General features: G+C 34.9%; 1 protein-coding gene across 1 annotated transcript in view; it reads right to left on the reverse strand.

Moving 5' to 3' along the window:
- LOC108915465 (putative uncharacterized protein DDB_G0282133) overlaps nt 1-22,226 on the reverse strand; it is an 87,877-nt gene that overhangs the window by 61,999 nt on the left and 3,652 nt on the right. The window lies entirely within an intron of this gene.

Here is a 22,226-nt window from a genome sequence, read left to right on the forward strand (position 1 = left end):
CCGGAGGACATAACTTCTTATACATCCATAAAACTAATCATTCGCCACATCCACTATTAAACAAATCTTTGGGAAACGTTTCACGATACGGTCACTCGTTTGGCGACCACAAAATGATATTATCTGCAAGTATGTTGCGGTTGGGTTGGTCTTTACCCACCGCAAACCGAAAGTGAATTCTGAAACTTTTCGCCTTTTTTCCGTCCTACATAATATTACAATTACAGTCGACGAATTGTTCTCGATTTCGTAAGATTGCAATTCACGCAGGTACTTGTGACAGTATTTTAATTGAAAATATTATTCGCCCGGTTACGAGAATCGTTGCTATGGCTGTACATAATCGAAATATGCAGCGAACATCGGATTTTATCCAGTCGAACTACCTACATTCTGTATTTGATATACCTATATCCGCCTAGGTCTCTGGGAATGCGGTTTTAGTACATATTTTCTCTTTGATTGACTCCATTGCCCTGAATTCTACGACACTGTTATACCTCCACTAAAAGCTATCCGGCTCTACATTCACCTAAGGTTTACGTTACGGGAACTAAAATAACTTTGATGTTTACAGTAAAAGGCAGCAATTAGGATACATTTCCTTTTAACCAGTAAACGGACTTATAGGTACACCTACGTAAACGTATATTTCTTTTTTAGTCCAGGAAATATGGAGTTGGACGCGACTTTTTGTTTTGGCAAGCTGAATTTATCACTATAGATGCTAAATATTATGTCAATAACATATTAGTTTCCACAGTCATAAACATGGGGGAAAGATTCTTTAGTATAATTTTTACGTAAATACACGTTTTTCGCTTATAACTTTTTTCCGTTCATTTCCACGAGAAAACAGTAAAGTACTTTTTTTTCCTCTTCAAAAGAAAAAATATTGATTAGATCAAAAGTTATAAACAGAAGAAGTTTATTTATGATTTTTGAATTAAACATTTATAAACTGCGTTATTATTACCAAAACGTTTTGGCATCGCATCTCATTCCTTATCACTGTCTAATAACTCACGCGAAATCTGGATTCGGTAAATTTTAATAGTTTACAAGTTATAGCCTTATAAACAAATTAACTAATTTTATTAGTCTGGACGATCCCGAGGATCTTCCACAATCGCATTGATTTTTTTCAAGGTAGATTTCATAATAATATGTTGAAATCTATAATTATTTTTTTAATTTCAAATTTGCAACCTGGAATTTTTTTTATTTTTTAACCTTAGTTGCAAACGACGCACGAGCGTGATATAGTTATATGTTATTACATATTCGGAAAGCTTATGAAAAAAGCTTTAAGATAAAAAAATAATCGTCAAGATTCGTTGAAAAACAACGGAGTTACAGACTGTCAAATATATTATTTTCAAGCGAATTTCGCTTTTTTAACGGCAGGACTGTGAATATTATCGTCATGTTCTTCAGATTGATAGATTTCAACGTATTATTATGAAATATACCTTGAAAAAAATCAATGCGATTGTGGAAGATCCGCGGGATCGTCCAGACTAATAATTATTAATTTGTTTATAAGGCCATAACTTGTAAATCATTCAACTTACCGATTCCAGATTTCGTGTGAGTTATTAGACAGTGATAAGGAATGAGAGGATGCGATGCCAAAACGTCCTGGTAATAATAACGCAGTTTATAAATGTTTAATTCAAAAAGTCATAAATAAACTTCTTCTGTTTATAACTTTTGATCTAGTCAATATTTTTTGACGCTCGAGGGCTAGTTTTATAGGCCTTTTGAAGGCGAAAAAAAGTACCTTGCTGTTTTCTCGTGGAAATGAACGGAAAAAAGTTATAAGCGAAAAACGTAAATTTACGTAAAAATTATACAATTAACCACCCTGTAAACAATCTTCCTCCCATTTTTATGACTGTGGAAACTAATATGTTATTGTACATAATATTTAGCATATATAGTGATAAATTCAGCTTGCCGAAACAAAAAGTCGCGAAATGGTCGTTTCCCAGCTTATTTTCCTGGCCTATTTATAGAGAAATCGGTTGCACTAAAAATTATCGGCTTTATAGTACACGATAAAGCAAGAAAGTAAACCCAGGAAATAATTTTATCGTAACATAATTGGGAGATAAATTGTATATGAAGACAATCTTGGCTTCCAATAAACAATAAGCATTTTGTTCTACTAAGTATCAAATTTTTTAAAGATCTCGAAAATTTTCAAAATTATTTCTAGTTGAAAACGAATTTCTCGGAATAATTTAATAGTAGGTACGTATATCTTACAAATATCATCTTAAATGACTGTAATTTCATGTAGGATATATTTTTTTCTCAATTCTAACGACCCAGCTGCACATTACTATAAATAATATTGGAATGAAGAGCTTGCACTGCTTTCTATTTATCTTAAAAGCGCTATTAGAATGAACATATTCGAACTGGAATTACGGAAACGACCAAAATTCGCGGTGACTCACTGACCCACTAATCCATCGAAACTCGGTGAACAGGCTAGATTATTAGGAGGAGCATAGTGGGTCGATCGGAATCGGTAAGGAGCATTTGCCGGCCCGCGGATCGAACTGCAAAAGGATGCAAATAAAGTCCCACTCGATGGCGTGGGTCGGCCGAGAGTAAACGCCACACGCAGAACAAAGCGAGATGCGGACGAAGTGGGTTATTGTGCCATCGGGAACGCGTAAGAACGACGGAAGAGATCTTGGTCAATGGGGCAGCCTACAGCGGCGTCACTCTATTTACCCAAAGGGATTCCCCGCATTTATGAAGGTTTCTTTAGTGGCACTACTTATTTAAATTTGAAATTATATCCCCCTATACGTATAATTTATTGCCATCTGTTCCAATGCAGAGGATGTGACATTTTTATCAAGATGTTAATCGTTACCTAGGCAACGTTAATAATTCTAGCTATCGAGCACGCGAGTCGTCTTCGTGTCGATATTATCTCATCACTCATAAAACAAATAAACACGAACACGCCACAAATCTGCATGATACCTAACATTCCGAATTTATTCCGACTGGAAACATATAATTACCTCCTCGATTATTAACTACAAATGCTCAACTGCCTGCGAGGAAACGCAATTAACATATGCCTTACGTAACGAAGCGGCTAGTGCGCGAAAAAATTACGCGCAGAAGTGCATATAGTCTCGCATGTGTCTTCGATCAAGATAGCCGCGACAACAGATGCATCTTTCTAGTCTGTGAAAAAAGCCCCGCAATTACTTCTTATCGCAGATAATTGCGAGTGAGTTGCGCGCTTCTTTTGTCGAGATAAGTTATTTCATTGATATTTTATTTAAATTGGGTCATTAACAGACGTCTGCAGCTATTTTATACAAACGAAAGAGTTAAAACACATAAATTCGATAAATTATCTATTATCATATCTGACACACATCTAAATTGGACTTGCACATTGATGTAAATTCTAATAAACAGTCCATACTAGTTAGCTGCTTTTTCATGTCAATATCAACAGCTGGCGCTTTTTAGCTATTTCGCCGGACGTACCTATTTATTCAAATCAAACTGGCTCCAGTGATTTTTTATCCCGGTAACATAATGTTACCTACATTCCGCCTCACTGCCGTATACGGACACTAACTATTATTATTAGTGTTCAAAATCTTGTTGCATAACTTGGGGATTACGTAGGTTGTTGCCTATTTCAGGAGAGATAATTTACGACGATTAGTTTTGACATTCGAAAGGTGATGAGTGAACCGAATCCTAAACTTATCAACTGCTGCTGTGTTTGATATTCAGTAATTATCAAAAGAATCAAGACGGTAGAAACAATTAAAGCAGCTATTTAGTTACAAAGGAAGCGGTACTGTCAATGAGTATTTCCTTAAATAAAACTGAACCTCTGACAAAGATTTATACGTTTACTCGTTTTATTCGATTTATATTCCTAGAGTATTCGAGCTACTTTCCAAAGTATCTACTAACGAGGTTATCTCTGGTTAAATGGTCATTGAGGGCATTAGATCTGACTATGACATCATGGTTTACAACCTAAGGCATTTTGATTCGAAATTGTACTTAAAAATTAAACAGTACTCATGAATTTTGATGACAATGTTCCATATTAAAGGCATGCGTACAGAAACCTCGACGCTAGGTCAAGTCAGCGAATGTGTGTCGACATTTTTCGCGGTAAACCCATCTACCTATTAATCGAATCAACAATGCTGAATTGTTTACTACCACGACCCACAGCGCAATATTTATATACACACATAAACACAGGCCTTGTCGCAGGGGCGCGCCAATTTTTTTGTTCGTCGCGTTGCTTACCCAACCACAGGATGTAACTGGCATATGTTCAATGCAATTTTTGCCATTTACGCAACGCGAACGAATTTTTCTCATAAGCTCGCTTAAACATTTTGTTGTTTTTAATGAGTGTTGAAATATCGACACTTTTCTCTGGAATGCCCTGTGTATTATTTATTCAAGTTGACACAACGCATACTCAACGGTAAAGCGGGCGTGACATAAGATTAAAATTTTTAAGATGCTTAAAGATGACGGATGAAGAAGAGCCACACCTCAATTCATACTTGGGCTTACTTAGTTGATCGTATATGGTAAAGCATTATCAGCACAACAATCTCAAATTCCTCGTTGTCTTTTTTCACATACGTATCAATTAAATTATGTAATAACCGCTTGGAACAATAGGAAACCGAATTTTTGCAACAAATCTAGTCCTATACAATGACTTTACGCTTATATGTTTACCTTCTAATTATATAATTATTAAATAATAATACTAATAGCTAAAAATTCTGCTCTCTCGTATCTGGGCCTCATAATTAGATGGATTTCGAAATTATGGTAAAATTATTAGAAAATAATGTATATAATTATGTAAGCGTGGTAACGTAACTTTTATCTATTCGCGGGCGAAGGTAATTTTATAAATATATCTACACTGAAAGAAATGCGCTTTATTCTTTATTAGAATTCTATATGTCATTATAAGACCATTGTATATTATATAGGACACTGGGACAGATAAACAGGTGAATATTGCTAACATAGTTGTATTGTGACTATAAAACGTATTCTTTATTAAATTATTGTATAACTAGTATACTACGTTTTTTATACCCTTTACGAAATGATAGCAATAACTGTTATTAAAGTATTCCATATCGTTATTAGAGCATCTAGTACTGATTATAAGTTTTATAATAAATGAATTAAACTGTTGTATACTCTATATGAGTTTTTTAACTCTTATGACAAGAAGTTTTCAGAAATTTTATTGTAGAACTTGTCTTAGTAACGATACACCCATATTTTCTTATATTACATGAGAATTTGCACTATAACTCTTCCACCTTAAAAATGAAACATCCCCTGAAAGGTTGAGCTTCTTTTCTTCCAATTCTATTTCCTCTGGTTGATTGACTTTATCCATGCTCTTCTTTGTCACCATTAGCCTTCTGTTCCTCCATCTTATGTAAAGCTTAACATCAGCGGTTTCTAATAGGGCATACAAATAAGATAATAATTTTTAAGATTTAGACAAATTTTACATTTGAAAAAACAAAACAATTACAGACCATAAGACAGTTAGACACTTACATAATTTTCCACTTCACACAACGCGATATGAATGATATGATCATGTATCCCACAAAACATGTGCCTATACTGTTTATTTTCATCAAACTAGAAGTCGATGCACTGTCGGAAATTTTACGATCATAACCGATTATGCACCGAGAGATGACGATCACTTAACCATTATAAGATACGATTTATATGTTAAAAACGGAAACATAATAATCATGAAAACGAATAATTCTGTTAATACAATTCAGATACTGGTCTTTATACAACAAATCTTCCCTACTATACAATTAAAACATAATAATGTACTATAAGTAATTCATTATAATCTTTATTTCGTAGATGCATAAGGTGTATTAAGCCCCTTCCAGTTAAACTCATTGAATAATGAGTATGATGATGAGTGATTTTTTTTAATAAATGTTGTATAAGTAATTGTTATAAAAGTTTTAATATGTGCTATACACATTATTTTAGAAAAACAGTTTAATAAGCCCATTTCTTTCAGTGTAAAGCAGCAAAGACGATATAAGAATGTTTTTCAATGTTCTTCTTGACTAGCTTGTTCTATAGGCGATCAAATTTACCAAGATCGATGTCTTCAGGACGGTAATTATTTAGTCTTGCAACCTTTTTATGACTATCTATATGGTTTCAATTCTTTTTAGCTTCCCGTCAAACTGTAGAACTTAGAGGCAAACACACCACCAGCATTTTTAATCTAATTCTAATAAACATGATAAGCGCAAGCCCTTAATTTAAAACTGAGCCCGCATTGGGGATACTGAGCCGACATTACCCACAATTTGCATCCGCATGCACTAGAAATACCTGCATCCATAAAATTAACGCAGGGCTTATCTCGGAAGCATAGTACTTTCATATTTTATGCAAGCGCTCCAGTCACTCGACTTTACCGGTGCATACCTCTGTTATCGCGATAGTTCTACCGGTGCAGGGGGCTCATTTGAATAATATAAACATCACGTCCCAATTTTATTTTGCAATTAAGTCTACCTGTACGACGGCGGCCGTAATAATTACGAGTTCTGTCAGACGTCTGTCTTGAAAACTATGTAAAATGAAATAAAAAACAATATTGTTTGTCATTGTGCCTATTATTGTAGTTCAGGGATTCAGACTGCTGCCTAGAACTTTGATCGTCGGCACATTATAACGATACTCCCATTATGATAATTGCAGCGCATGCAAAAACTCAGCACTAAAACTTTAAGCTGCCCTAAAGCCTTGCTAAGCCGAGCATATAATATTTGCGCTCGAACAATAACGTCCCTAATCCAATAATTCAGCCGAGGTTCATTATATTCCCATCGACTTTTCAGCGTAACAAAGCTGGCAAAACCATCTTCCCGATACAAAATTTAATATAGTTAACCTCCTCAAAGAACCCACGTCATAATCGGTCCTTTATAATATTCGGACTAATACGAAATTAAAACATCAAGTCGTGCAGGAGCGGGATGGATATCTCGCGACCCCATCTGCGACGAGAGCCCGACCCAGAGCCGGTTTAATTGATTAAATCATTCTTTCGCTAATCGGGCGTCCTAACAGCACCACCGCACACCGGCTTTCATTACACTAGATTTACTCCAAACGATTTATCTGTATCGGTATTCGAACCGGACTGAAAAACCGGAGGGGGCTGATTGGTATCGCCGGAAGTGGAGCTTGAAAGAAAATGGCCGGCTGGAATCAGCGAGGAAATAAATTATTTTAATCGAGTGAATGCCCCCTTCGAGCTCCAGCGGCGGAGGTGGCAGTTTATGGTCGTTTTCCATGAACCCCATTTTTATTTTCAACCTTGCAGATAAGAATGTTGTTATAATATCTTTGAATTAGCTTAATTTACAAAAGGTTGCAAAAATAGCCCTTAATTTTATACAAATCGAACGTCAAGACAATTTATATCCGACATAATAGAACTAACTTTCACGTAATTGGTATACAGTACGCCCCTAAAGTATGGAATAAATATTCAGTAAAAACGAAACAAATTTTTTTGGGAAAATCCTCGAACGGGTCGTTTTTAATTTAAAAAATACAGATTTTAGCATTAAAAACGATTTTCAACCGTCATTTGTTTTCGAGTAATGACGTCATCGACATTTTTTTAAATAGCAACCGCCTATTTTTTTTCTTGATTCTGAAAGATCGTTTCATTGTCGGTCCGACAGTATTAAAATGTTGCCATCTTACATAGGAAAGTTTTCGAGTAAATCACGATTGAACGTTAGAAAACGTAAATTTTATTCGTTAAAAAAATAACAATTCCAATGTCAAGCAAATACAATTCATTAAGTTTTCTACCTAAATTAAGTGTACCAATCGCCACCCACCGATTTCTTGACAATACGTAAGTCCCTGTAGAAATTCTTCTTGCACATTATGAATTATTTCTGAGGTAAGTCTGTGTATTTCATCTATAATACCATTTTGGAATTCTTCTAAATTATGTGGTCTATTAACGTACACTTTGGACTTTAAGTAGCCCCATAAGAAATAGCCCAGGGGTGTAAGATCTGGGGATCTCGCGGGCCATTCTATCTGTTCTCGACTGCCGGTCCACCTCCTAGGAAAACAATTGTCCAGAAAATCTCGAATAGGACGCGCATAGTGCGGGGGAGCACCGTCTTGCTGAAACCATATGGAGTTATCATGAATATCAGGGTCATTATCGTTAGGAAAAATTACTGCAAGCGCTGGAACAAGGTCATTTTGTAAAAACTCTAAATATCTTTCTCCTGTAAGGGTTCCTTCAAAGAAGAGAGGCCTATTCTGTTGTCAACTATTCCAGCCCACACATTTAATTTCTGTGGGTGTTGGATATGTGTCTCTGCAACCAATCGTGAAGTATTATGAGGATTATCTATCAAAATGTTCTGTTTGTGATCTTCACTAACGCTTGAACGTCCAGGTTTTCGAATATCTGCAACATTGCCAGTTTCTCTAAATTTAGATTCTATCTTACTGACTGTTGATTGGCTGGTACGGCGATCTGGATGTTTTCCATTAAATAAATCGCAAACTTCCTGCTGCGTTCTAGTCTTAATTCCCGCATCCGATAAGAATTAAAATTTCAATTCTTTGTGTGACAGTTAAATGTGCCATAATACTTTAAATTCAACAATTTTTATATCGCTTACAATACTTAGAAAGTCGGTATGACAGTGACACTTTGTAAAGATTTACACCTACATGATCCATAAAAAACCTTGATTGATTTGGATTTTCTGACATTCATTCGTCATTTACTCGAAAACTTTCCTATGTAATAATACTGTCGGATCGACAATGAAACGATCTTTCAGCATCAAGAAAAAAATAGGGCGTTGCTATTTAAAAAAAATGTCGATAACGTCATTACTCGAAAACAAATGACGGTTGAAATCGCCTTTTATGCTAAAATATGTATTTTTAAAATCGACCTGTTCGAGGATTTTCCCCCAAAAAAAATTGTTTCGATTTTACTGAATTTATTCCATACTTTAGGCCCGTACTGTATAAGTAAACAATTATGGACAACAACGCGAGAAAGTTACTCAACACTGTGAAGCCAGTCATTTTAATAATTCATGCAGTTTTTATCCACCTCTATATAAATTTATTGATCTATCACACCGGTCAGGTGAAAGTAGTCAATTTTTAGTCGGGCAGTAGAAGTGTCCGCTATTAGTAATTCAACACACACATGCAGAAGTTTGGTTTAACAGAATAAATTACGTTTTTATGGACAAAAAAAACTATATAAATCCAATCTCATTCACTTTTGATAACCTTAATGGGTAAATAATTGGAAAACCAGTCAATTATATCCCAATTATTTGTTTAGATCTTCTTTATTAAAGAGATGGTGAAAGTAAAACATCATAATAATAATTGCGTAAATATTTTTTTACGTTAATAAAATAGAATAAAGCTACCTACACCTGCATATGGTAAACTTTATTTCTCTGCTTTCAAATTATAATTCTACTTAAGCTACTTATTATTTTTCTACACAACTGCTATTTTATGAAGAACATAAACACAAACACGTTTTTTATTACCCAATCTACAAGTACAGTAAAACTCAATCCGTGTAGTTTGCCATACTTAGACGTGGTGTCAGCTGTAAAATTCGATCGAAATAAGCGATAACCGTTCGAGAGCGTCTCCCCGTAAGAAGATTACAAGCAAAATTGTAATCGGTTCGTAAATTCGGCCGTAATTAGTCAAAGACGAGCGTGTGTGCAAGTGAAGGCCGTAACACAATGAGGCGGTAAAAAATAGTTAACTGTACTTGTTGCCACAACAATAAATCATTGTAATGCAGACCATTTATCATGTTTAGCCCAACATTGGTATTAATAGCCGTAGCTGATGTAAACAGAGTATAATAGGGTCAATTCGTTCATTTGCAAATTAGTTGTTTTTATACAAAAAAAAACTGTTCGAGCTGTGCTTTTTTTGCAAGATTTCTGGCACAGTTTCCAACCGTTCCAGATAATTTTTTCTAGCGACTCAAATTGAGTTTTAAACCGCACAGCAGCAAGTGAAGAAGCACCGAACACAAAAAGCTTACATCTAAAATATTGACGGGTGTTTTGAATTTAATCTTACTCGACAAACAGACCGAATAACGAAATGTCTGACAAGTAAGTAGGCCATGACTGGAAGCGAGTAAATAATTAATAAATGTCAACATGCTTGAATAAGTCGACGTAATAGATTTTATATCAGGGCTACGTTACCCATAAGGCTATTTTTTATCCCAAATGACAATATCGAATAATGAGGACAAAGCGTGTAAGGTATTTTATGTTATTGACGAGATATACCTTGAACAAATAACTACACGAATGCCTGTATAAGAGAAAATATAAATTCGAGCTAGTTTCGTATTTGTTAATTGAAGGTTGTGTTGAATTTGGTAAATACTCGAGTAATTTGCTGTTGAATTTGAATCGGCAATTAAATAAGCCTTCTGATACTGAATACACTTATACGTTGTCTATTTACCATCACTAAGATACAAATCGGGAAAAGCGGTATGGAATATCAGACAAGTTTTAATCGTCAATGGTAAATGTGAAGAATATGGTAGCGACAAATTCAGGAGGGGCAAAATACAAGTCAATATTAAACGTTGCAAAATAACTTAAATGTTATAAAGATAGAATATCCTATTGCATAAAAGGAAATATTAAAAAAATATTAATTATTATTTCATAAAAATGTTAGGTCAACAGTTTTTTTTTCTGGAGTATTAATTAAGTGAAAGTCTATTTCAGCAACTTTTTATTGGAATGGTACAACACACGACAATTACCTTCTTTAGTGTTTTAAGAAAATTTAAAAATAATTTATTAATTTTCATTTTAATTTTACATTTAAATCGTAATTAAATAGCTAACAAAATATTGAAAAAATAAGTGTACTTTGGTTTAATATGTAAAAAAAATAACATTTTCAATGAACGATAGCTTCATTTATTTATTTAATAATAGTAAAATAATTCCGAAATTGACATTTTAATTAATATTTCGTTTAACAATAATTTTTGTGACATTTTTGTATGTGTGTATGTGTAAATTAAGTATAAAAGATGCATTTTTTCTGGGGCACAGGGCTATTCTACGAATTCGTAAATATGCCCATTGTTATTTTTTCGTCAAGCTACCCCAGTTTAAAAAAAAGAAGTTTCTACAATGAATAGAAGCCGAGATAGGTATTGCAAAATTTTACAGCGCGCATCAATTTGAACTTGCGCTTAAAGAATTGCGCTACGATATTTTAAAAAAATTCTTATCTTGGCTCATGTTGGTCGTAGAGGGTACTTTAAAAAAAATTGTATTTATTTGACAGCTATCCATTGAATCTATTTTCTTTGAGGTAGCATAAATAGCAACAATTTTATTCAAATTATTTATAAGCGAAAAACGCACGTTTTTTAATGCACAATTTGAGAATGTTAATGTCAAATAAACGGAAATATTTTTTTAATAGGTCGCTTAATTACGTCTTTAAGATTACAATGACGCTTTCAGAATCATGTTTGGCTGAAAATTAACGCCTGTACAAAGTTCATAACTTTTGGAGCCTCCATTATAAACAAATTGAATTGTGCGAAAACTATTGCACATACAGCGCAAAAGTTAAGACCTTTTAAAGTTTGACAAAACCCTCAACTTGTCATAGGTTTTATAAAATTTTAACAATAAAAGCGATAGTTATAAACAAATTAAAAAGTGGGCGTTTTTTGTGCAATAACTTTTTTGTTTATTAACCGATTTTAATTTACAAGTCTCATTTTATAGATAATTTTATTCCCTACAAATTGTCTGTGAGTCACTTTTCGCTAAAAGTGATGGTTTTCTCTGCAAAATGAAAAAATTCCTCACTTATTTGTTTAAATAGAAAAGTTAGCTATTAAAATTTTTTGACTCGCGAGATGAGAGATGTCTTGTATTATGTTCCTGTAGACAATTTTACAATAATCTCGCGGATAGGAATTTTTTCGACTAAAAATTTTATTTGCCTTGTGTACTAGTGTATTTCTAAGAAACTTTTTACGAGTTTTATTAAACTTCGCGAGATATTTTAGACGCCACTGCATTTTTAACTTGTATAATTACCCATACAAATTTAGGTTTTACTGCTGCAGATAAAACTGATATAAAACGTTCGGTCGGTCTTAAAATCAGACCAAGACTTTTATATGTGATTCTTGGAAATGTTGAAACAACACCACTAAAGAGAAATAAAACACCTTCAATTCGTGGAAGGGCACAATCAACTTTTTATCTTTTATAACCCATAGTATTTTATTTAATTTTTTTTTTCGGCATCTGAAAAACCTTTGATGAAGTAACGCGCCCCATTTGGCTTCCGGATACTAAGTACCCCCGGAAAATTAATGCGCCCACCTGGCGGGAGGGCAATAAAACGAAATTAGCCGAACAGGAACGACGCTGTTAATCAATGGGAGAGCAGCGAAGATATTAACTACCCCGCGGATGTTAATTGGAGAATAAAACCGTCTGAAGTCGGTAGCGCCGCTCCCGAGCGCTGGTTATTAATCGAGTAGTTGTTATTTGCAAGAAGAAGTCATTTAACAAACGAGAGCAGATCCTTTATGATAATATTTCATTCTTTCCTGTAAACTTTATTAAGACGGTTGAGGAGTCGGGCCTTCCGGAAGGGAACCAGCGCGCGAGGGATTAATTTAGTCAGTGATTCCCCTAAACAAATTCTTGGCCATTTTTTAAACCTTAATAGAACGAAAGTGCGCAATTAGAAAAGAGCAAATGATGAATTAGAAGGGGAAGGGGTGCTTTTGTCTTGGATTCCATAATTTGTTTTTAAAAAACGGTCAATATTTCACTAAATCGACAAAAAGAAGAAGGATTTTCGTTTGTAATTTGTGGACATTCAATCTCATTCCTCGATAGGTCCTGTACCGCCATTGTTCCATGGCTAGAAATTGGCCTCAATGATTTGGGATCGAGGGAGATAATCCCTCTTTATCCTGCCTCATCTCGTGTAGGCCTGGACAGCCTTCGTAGGTGGGCCCCATCCGTCGTCTACCCCGACCGCAAATACGGCCGGTGTAGGCGCTTTGTGGGACCTCCTTTTGTCCTGGCTGGGCCCCGCCGGCTAGGGCCCTTTCTTCTGGCGCTCTTCGATCCTGTACCGAAGTACGCCGAACTTTTAGATAATTGGCATCTTTGGATTTTGCTCATTTTTAGATTGTAGTAGCCTAGAAAGGGTGATGGACTTGTAGTTTCACGTGATACTCTGATTTTCTACTGCGTTTCCCCAGTTTGATTTTTTCGGAGAAGTTGTTTTCCGTTTATTCTGGCCGGGATTAGTTCTGCGTAGGGCGATTCCAACTGGAAAGTTGAGCGAAAACCTGGAGTGTAATAAATAATAAAATTGTTAAACGAAAAAGTATACGTTATGCTGAGATTTGATTTGCATGTTGTTTATTGCTTCATAAAATATGTACGCGAATCAAAAAGCAAACATACTTCGTCTCATGGTACGAAAATGCAAACAAAACGAAGTTGTTTATAGCGACTGTGTGTATTCGCATCTACTTCGGTGTATAAATACTTGTTATGACATACAACATTTCGAATTTAAAACAACAACGTGCCGACTCGTCTCTCTTTTATTGCTTACACGACTGCGAAAGTAACAATGTGATGCTGGAATAGCAGAACGTTCCTAACGACGTCATTTTTATTAATGCTGCATGACAGACATAGACTTGTATTCGTTGGGCACCTGCAACGACCTTCGATATAATTATCAATTAATGTGCGTTTAACATTTTTTTTTACTTATCATAATATTTCTTTCTTTAAACGATGTTCCAGCAGAACCAATAAATTAATAACTGATCGTTAATTCGTTTAAAAGGCGTTGATGTGACGCTTGTTGTTCTTCTACATTCCAAACTGCAAAATCCTTATTACAAAAATACAATAAAGTTCACGGCTTATTCTATTTGAGAACCCATCTTCGATAAACAACGGCTTCGTGTACACCCACAGAATTTTCTTTCCGTTTGCATAAGAGAAAAATTCCTTTTAACGTAAATACGTAAGATCTCATACTTTACAGTAAACCTCAAAGGAGACACCTCCGGAAGATATCGCCGCGTCCCCCAGAAAAACATCAGCTGCTGATAATCCTCCGGCGCGCCTCGGGCTCGTGCTAAGCCTTGTTTACTCCGTGCGTGAAGGCATAAGACGCGATCCGGATTATACAACGTTGGCAGTGCGAAAAAAATCGGATTGCGCGTAATTCCAAACAAATAATATCGTTGCCGCGCAACGGAGACTTTAGCGGGAGCTTTTCCGGGGGCAAAACTTAGCTTGGAGGATCGTCAGAAATGCTTTTTTATTCGTTTGAGGGGCTTGGGATGCGAAAAGAACCATTAAAAAATTACTCAAATTAATTAAATCACGGTATGAGGAAATTATTCAAACCTACTACGAGATACAGTAAAATACTCGGTAAAACGGGTCGAATCGCCTTCAAAATATATCAAAATAGCACTAGAAATACGTCAGAAACCTCGAAATATCTCAAAATCGACAACAAAACCTTAATCCAGAAGGTGTCCAGTCACTATTATCAATTCGACACATGTTTCAGTCGTATCTAATAATCAGGAGTAGAAAAACGTTTGTTAAAATTGATTTCTGCCGCAAGTTGTCAGTTTATTAGTTGATACAGATACACGGACAGATTGTAATCTACACCTTTTCCAACAGAGGAAGTAACTGTTACAAAAGTTAATTAAAATTACGTAACGCCAAATGTTACGCGATTTTATTTTCGATCAAGCGATATTTTCTGCCGTAGGAATGTCACATGTATGCCCCTTTTTATTAGCGTCCGTCGTTCTCCTACGATCCAGCGTTAGAAACGACCTTCCGGCGTTTCACAATGCATATTCCAAGTGAGTCAGTGTAAGCGCAAAAAACCTATATCTATCGCACATACAATCGGTCTTGGCGGGAGACGCCCAAACCTTGATGCCTTCCTGGTTCGCGACGTTTACTTTTACCTAGCGCGTTATTACGGGAAATTAAAAAACTCGGTAATTCGTTTTTAATACTTGTCGGGCGTTGCACGCTCGAGCGCACAGGGCTACCCAAAAAGAACTAAACCAAGTTAATCGGTGTTTATTCGAGAGCACACTTTTTCGGACGAAACTACCGTATTTATACGCGAACTTTTTAATTGAACCTGTGAGTAATCCGTTTATTCGTCGATGGTTTAATTAAAAACTTGGGTAAACACTCGATATATCGTTCAAATGTATACAGGGCGGGTCAAGGGCGTCGGCAGGCAAGGAGCTAGAGGGGGGAGGGGGGCAAGATAAGAGAGAGGATGGGGGAAATATAAATTACAGGTAGAAATAGGTACAGTGAAATAATTTGTTTTAAAAATATTTTTAATAAAACGTTTTTAATACAAAAAAAAAACAAAAAAATTAAGGAATTCAACAAAAATTAGGTAAAACATAATCACGAATTTTTTGAAAATTTTCTACCCATTACACAGTCCCACAAAAAAAAAGTATCGGACCTGCAATTCAGACCCATGCATTTCCATGTATTTTTTCCGCTGAATCCGAATCTGCCTTCAGATTTGGCCCAACGGGTCTGAGTTTTCGGGAAAATTCAAAAAACAGGTCAAAATTCACAAAAAACGTCATTTAGGTACGATCGAAAGTTATAAAAAATCAAATTATTCTACCAGCTCACTAGACGTATGATTTTTCACTCGTTTAATTCCAATTTATCATCATAGAGTCAGACAAGCTAGTCCAATTTGATTCAAATACAGAAAATAAATCAGAATGCTTAAAAACGCCATTTTCATGGCATAATTCGTGTTGCAGAGTTCTGGTTCCATCTTTTTATCCACCCACCCATTTATGAATTCATACATCTTTCTATCCAGTCGTTCATGCATTAAACGAGTGAAAAGTCATACGTGAGCTGGGAGAATAATTTGATTTTTTATAACTTTCGATCGTAAATGACGTTTCTTGTGAATTTTGACCTATTTTTTGAATTTTCCCGAAAACTCAGACCCGTTGGGCCAAATCTGAAGGTAGATTCGGATTCAGCGGAAAAAATACATGGAAATGCATGGGTCTGAATACCAGATCCGAAACTTTTTTTTGTGGGGCTATGCTATTAATAAAATCATCATGGTTGTCAAAAATAAGCTTTCTGTGTATACTCGTCATTGCTAAGCCATTGAGATGATTTTGTACCATAGTATTTCTCAGCCAGGTTTTTATTCTTACGCTTCGTTAAAAAGCTACAGGCTGTTAATTTTCAGAAAATATTTTTAATTTTTTTTAAATACATAATTTAAAAACTAGTAGGTAAGTGAAATAATATGTAATTGGACACATGTATTTATGTAAATATTCTCCAAATCTGAGGGCTTTTCCTAAAATTTGCATGCTCCAGTGGCGGTGACAAATTTTTTTAAATAAAATAGTACGCCACTGCTTTACGGTAACAACCATGATATTTTCGGATTCGTCTTTCAATTTTCTACAAATTACTACTCTCTTATGTTTTTCGAAAAAAGCCTGATTTTCGAATAAAACCGAAAACACTTTTACTTAAGTGACATGACAAGCACTAATCATTCACCATTTGTGAATCACCCTGTATATTATATGTTATTATTTACTCCTTTCTATTCTGTTGTCAAATAAATTACTTTTGAATCGACATAATTATTTCAAGTTTGAACCGAAAATACAGTAGTAACGATCTAATAAAAAAATTAAGATAGATACTACCCATGATAAGATTTTCCCACAGATAATTAGCACACTTAGTGCATCCGGTGCCGCAGAATTTATGTACCAATAATTTAACAAAAATGAAACAGGTTTTAGGCTTGTACCGGACACCACTTTTACTTTAGAAAATACGATACACCAATCCTAGATCTCCAAAGCTTATTTTTGGCATTTAATATAGCAATAACAAGCTCATTAGTACAAATAATCTATATTTTTGCCACACTATGATTAATATCTGTCTCGCAATAATTTTAAAACAAGTTGTGTCGATAGGATAACACTCACTCACAATTTTTTTACTTTAGGAAAACAGTTCCGTAGTAACGAACGTTGTTTCTGATCCCCCCGTTACACTCAATCTAGAAAAATACCCCCGCGATTTATTTATCGTCGCTCGCTTGATTGTGCTGGGAAAAAAAGCCGATAATATATTCGTCATTGTGAGCGAATTGTACGCGTAGGAACGAAAAGTAAGGGTGTGGAGTGTGGGCTCCTTGTTGGGAATAGAAAGGAAAAGTACTTGGGTTTGGAATATATGAATATTTGATTTGACATCGAGTCAAATTCGAGTGTGCACCGATAGAATTCCCCCCGATCGCCACGAGCACCATTTTTATTTAAAAAACTAGTGTTAATTAGTAGAAACATGTTTGTAAATATTGGAGCAGGATCTGTGACAGATTTGTCAAAATCAAACATGAAAACAGTAAAAATAAGTAACATAGTTGCGTTTTTTGACCTTTGATTTACACATTTATATTTCAAAAAACATATACTGTTTAAAATTTATGTAATACATATTTATTTCTTAATAGTTTTTATAATACAGACTTTCACTGACTATTATCGATAGCTTAGCTCGTAAAACCAATAATACTATTCGCTAAGTGACGCTATAGCTATTATATAATTTTACTTACTATAACTTTAGGTGAAAAAAATATATGGCCTTTTGAGAATATATGTCTAAGTGATTTATAGGCAAAAATGATGCTTCAATTAAAGAAAATAGCCCCGCAGGGTAAATGAAAAAAAAGTAAAAGCTACGTAATTTCATAGAAAGCGACAAATGAAATTAGCCCCATCTACTATTTCCATCACGTACGAAGAGAGACTTTTCGTATGAAAGTAAATAAAAAGCCTTCACTGGATGTAAATTATTTCGTCTGGCTATACAGAATGTCACAAGGAAAGGTCGTTTTGGTCAGAGGTTTATGTTTAAAAGATTTTAGGTAAAGTTGTATATATTAAATTTCTAATTTACAAGGAATTTTCACGATATTTTATAAACAAATGGATAATATTAGTGCAATGATGATTATACGAGCTTTGTTCATTCCCTCACCCTCCTTAATCGCCAGATCTAACTCCTTGCGAGTGTTTCTTATTTTCGAAATTAAACTGTGGACTTAACGTTCTGAAATTGTAAATGTAATAAGAGAAATGTGTCTTGTACAAGCTCATAAATGAGCAGGACGTGATATCGGTACAATGTTCTGTTTAACTTTTAATTCATCGCAGAATTTCGAATTTCCCGTATATTTACGTTTTACCAAAGCAATTATACACGTTATATGCAGTATTATCAAACTTTAGACTATAATTTAAAGCAAGGTTTGACGTTATAGCCGTCTGTTAAATATCAAATAGGTTAATTGGTTTTGAGAGGGCATTATGTGATTCTAGTTTCGAAAAGTATCAAAGGGAAACTTTATTTTTATTCTGGATAACCACTGATCTTCGTCCAACTCGTCGCGCATTAGTCTTCTCTAGGGTTTCGTCCTATTAATGTAATTAACGACGTCCATCGACTATTTAATCCTTTTACAATGAAATGAGCACGAGGTAAACGTACTACGCTGACAGGTTTCCATTAAACAAGAATAAGTATCACGTAATTAAATCAAAGAAGTTATTATTTTTTGTTTTAATTTAATCAAAAGTTTTATCATCGTCATTTATGAATTGCAGGCTGTTAAGTATTGTTTAAAAACAAATTATCCTTTTTAATGGCTGTTTTATACCATATAACAGATAGAATGTCACAAAAGCCCTTTTTTCCGAATCCCTTTAATGAACTTTGTCATCATTATAGCGGGTAATCTTTAAACGAGGGAAAGTTGAAGTAAGTATACACATCTGTATAGGAAATTAACGAAGCATCTAGCCATTATCGTTATCTTCAAAGACGGAGCCACTGACGTTAACGCCAACAGAGTAAATGGGTGCGCAGTTAGTTGATAATGATAACAGTCGATATTTAGGTTTGGTGAATTTATATTTTTGTTTATTCATCAAACAAATCAACAAATTTATTTTATTTGAAACAGTCCTGTAAAATTCTTTAAAGTAGATTTAGCAATTCCACACTCTTGACTGGACAAAGGTGATCGTGATATTAAATTAACAATTCCCATTCACATAAAATAAATTCAGCAGCAATAATGTCACAGGTATTATTTATGTTTGTTTATGCTCATGTGAATGTCATATCAAATCTGATAACATCAGGTTTTTTATTATTTTTTTATTTAATTGGGTATTTCCGTCATGTTGAAAAGAGAAAGAAATTAAACAGATCGCACTAAAAGAAACAGTGGTTGATTTTATAAACTCAGTTCTGCCTAACCAGAAATATCTCACACTGAGAAAAGTAAGTACTTATATAATTGTTCGCGATTTCGTTACACCATTTCTAATTTCTAATAATTTTTCTGTTTTCGTTCTTACAACTTTGAATAAAAATGATTGAAAACCTTCAATAACAAATAATTATTCGATTTTCGACCATTTTGATTAAAAGTTTTAAGATCGAAAACAGAAACAAATTTCGAAACATTAGCTTGACGTATGTTTATATTAAACTACCACATTTCAGACAATATCCGACAAAACCAGTTTATTATTTTGAATTCTCAAGATACAAAATCGAGCCAACACTAACGGTAAGTGTTTTTCTTAGTTAACGCTCGGAAGAATCGAATTAGATATAACAATTCACGCTCCGCCGATTCCTTTAAAAATATAAACAATTTAATATGGTAATGTTTGAATTTACATGAAAAATTAAGTTCCAGAGACTTGTTCCGTTGATGAAAAAGGGTCTATTTATAGAAATAAATATGAATAATCGCACTTCTTTCTCGAAGACATAATGGAATAGAATTGTACGGTTCCGCGTCGTTTAACCTTAATCACAGACATAACTGGAGTGGTATCCATTTTTATTCAAATATGTTCATTTGTTGTTTGGTGTAATCATTATAATTTAATGCGTTATTTAACATTTATGACTGCAAAAGTTTAATTACAGACGAATACCCCCAAACACTCGACTCTCAGAAAATTGAAACATTTCTGTCTGAAACGCAATTTTTCTACAGCATAGTATTGTGATTTCTTCTCGAAAGCAAAAGCAACAACAAAATAACAAACAAATCGTAATAGCGCATCTTCTAGGATTTAATATTTACACAGAGACGATGCCCACTCTATAATTAAATAATGCACGATTCCCGCGGCATCTAAATAACAAGTAAGAAATCACAACGCGCATAAACACCTCGTTAAAATGCGCCGGCCTTCGACACGAACTCATCACCGTCACAATCCCACAATCGGCCGGATCACAGCCGACACACCGGCCGACTGGATGTTCTCCGGCCCGTCCGGTGGAAATCAAGGTTGGCCGAGTTTTTATGGGAAAAAATCCGCGATGCCAGTATGCGAGTCTCTGATAAACCGGGAGGATGGATGCTGCGAGCGATATCGGGGTAATAAATAACGGGCAACGCGGCGTCTCAAGGATTTTTTAAAAGGGGTGGGATGTTACCGGAAAGGATAATTATTGGTGGCGGTTAATTTATGGGTTATGGGTGGTTCTGAAGATACGGACGCCGGGTTAAAGGAAATTCGCGAATAATTCCTCACGATGTATTCTGTTCGGTACCTAATTCAATAAATACATCTCTTATGCTAGGCCTTTACAAAGCTAGCTACGTTCGCTATGTTCAATAAGCGAGTTAAAAATAGCATTAGCTATGTTCGCTATGTTCATTGGGTGAATTAAAAATAACGTTCGCTTTGTTCATTGGGTGAATTAAAAATAACGTTAGCTATGTTCGCTATGTTCAGTATAGCTATGATGCTATTAAAGATAGAGATAAAGATAGCGCACGGTATGTTTGCTACGTTCGCAATGGTACATGCTGCAGTGCCTCAGAGACATTTAATTTTTTAATGTTAGGATTGTTAGAAATGCTAAGTCACACAGAACGCTGTTAGCTATGTTCGTTATATCTATTATGTAATATGTTCGCTATGTTCATTTTGTGTAATATTAAATTGCATATGATTTATTGCTACGTTCGCGATGGTAGATACTTCGATTAAATTTAATATTTAAATGCTAGGATCATATATCAGGTCACACAAAAGATTACGTTAGCTATTTTCGCTATTTTAATACAGATAGCTATAATGAATCTTCAAAATATCGCTGAATTCTTGTTAATTTTATTTAATTGTGCCCAATAACAAGTGAACACTTGTGAGATATTTATTGCCCCTGTTGTGTAATGTTTTTGTATGCGTATAGACGCGGAAATCATTTTTTTATGAAAATATTCTTGCAACGATACCGGAATTCATTTCAAAATATATCTTATTACTAAACATATTTATGGTTCACGTATTTAACATTACCGACAAAATTAGCATACTGTGCGGCTTTCTTCGAGCGTTTTACATTTTTCCTGGGGTCGTTTCCGTAACCTTCCTGGAAAAGTGAAAGTGACTGGCGCTGGTTACATAACCATAAACATTCCAAGCAACAGAAGAGCTCGAATTATATCAGCGGAGTATCTTCCCAGGCTTGAACCGTTCGAGACACCAGCAGGGGCCTCTGGATGTCAATCGGTGGAAGGTCAGGACCTTCAATTAGGCCGTTTCAGTTTTACAGAAGAATTTAAACCGGCTTAACGTGCGGTATTTACCAAACGACGAATTTTGTAGGTAAACAAAGGCGAGCCTTGCACTTTTCGAACAAGAAGTCCTTTTTATACCTCGGTGCTTTGATTGTTATCGAACTCCGCCGTCGTGTCATTGCATGATGGGAATACCGATGGGATCCGAATAATAACTTAATAAAAAGGTGGGATGACTTCACTGTGTTTTTCTTCAATTGTCTGACCTCCAAAAACGCAAGAATATATCTCGCATATGAACATTTTTACATGCAAATGTTATTTATGTCCCCAATTATCGGCAA

This window comes from Anoplophora glabripennis, unplaced genomic scaffold (genome assembly GCF_000390285.2).
Source record: "Anoplophora glabripennis isolate ALB-LARVAE unplaced genomic scaffold, Agla_2.0 scaffold791, whole genome shotgun sequence".
In the NCBI taxonomy this organism is placed as follows: Eukaryota; Metazoa; Arthropoda; class Insecta; order Coleoptera; family Cerambycidae; genus Anoplophora; species Anoplophora glabripennis.